The sequence below is a fragment of the Etheostoma spectabile genome, chromosome 15, assembly GCF_008692095.1.
Source record: "Etheostoma spectabile isolate EspeVRDwgs_2016 chromosome 15, UIUC_Espe_1.0, whole genome shotgun sequence".
Taxonomy (NCBI): domain Eukaryota; kingdom Metazoa; phylum Chordata; class Actinopteri; order Perciformes; family Percidae; genus Etheostoma; species Etheostoma spectabile.
Window position 1 is genome coordinate 33,073,974 of NC_045747.1, and position 643 is coordinate 33,074,616.

The window sequence follows — 643 nt, forward strand, 5'->3', positions numbered from 1 at the left end:
AATATAGAGGCATGAGTGAACAAAGAGAATCAATAAAATGATTTAAATATGGAGCATAGTGCAAGGATCCTGGGATAAATAGTATTATGTTATTATAATACAATATGAACAGTATGAACATGACGGACAGTTCTGAAATAGGAAATGAGAATGATGAATAAATAACAAATAATAAGTGAGATGTGAGAAAGGGAATGGTGTGTAAATAGTAAATAAATAAGTGAGATATGAGAATGAGAATGACGAATAATACTAAAGAAGTGTATAATAAGTGGAACCAGTAAACAGGTGCTGTAGAGACAGTGTTACAGTGTTATTGACCAGAACTGAACCTGACACTGTGGGTCAGAAGTCAGCTGTTCATCAGAGAGATGGCTTGTGGGTAGAAACTGTTCCTGAATCTGTTGGTTTTGGCGTACAGTGCTCTGTAGCGCCTACCAGAGGGGAGAAGCTGGAACAGATTGTGTCCGGGGTGAGATGGGTCTGCAGTGATGGTTCCTGCCCGTTTCCTGACTCTAGATGTGTATAAGTCATGAAGGGAGGGCAGGTTGGCAATGATGATCTTTTCTGCAGTCCTACTGTCCGTTGTTGTCTGCTCCTGTCTTTTTTGGTGGCAGATCCAAACCAGACAGTGATGGATGTG

General features: G+C 40.6%; 1 protein-coding gene across 4 annotated transcripts in view; it reads right to left on the reverse strand.

Moving 5' to 3' along the window:
* tnnt1 (troponin T type 1 (skeletal, slow)) overlaps positions 1-643 on the reverse strand; it is a 20,161-nt gene that overhangs the window by 4,404 nt on the left and 15,114 nt on the right. The window lies entirely within an intron of this gene.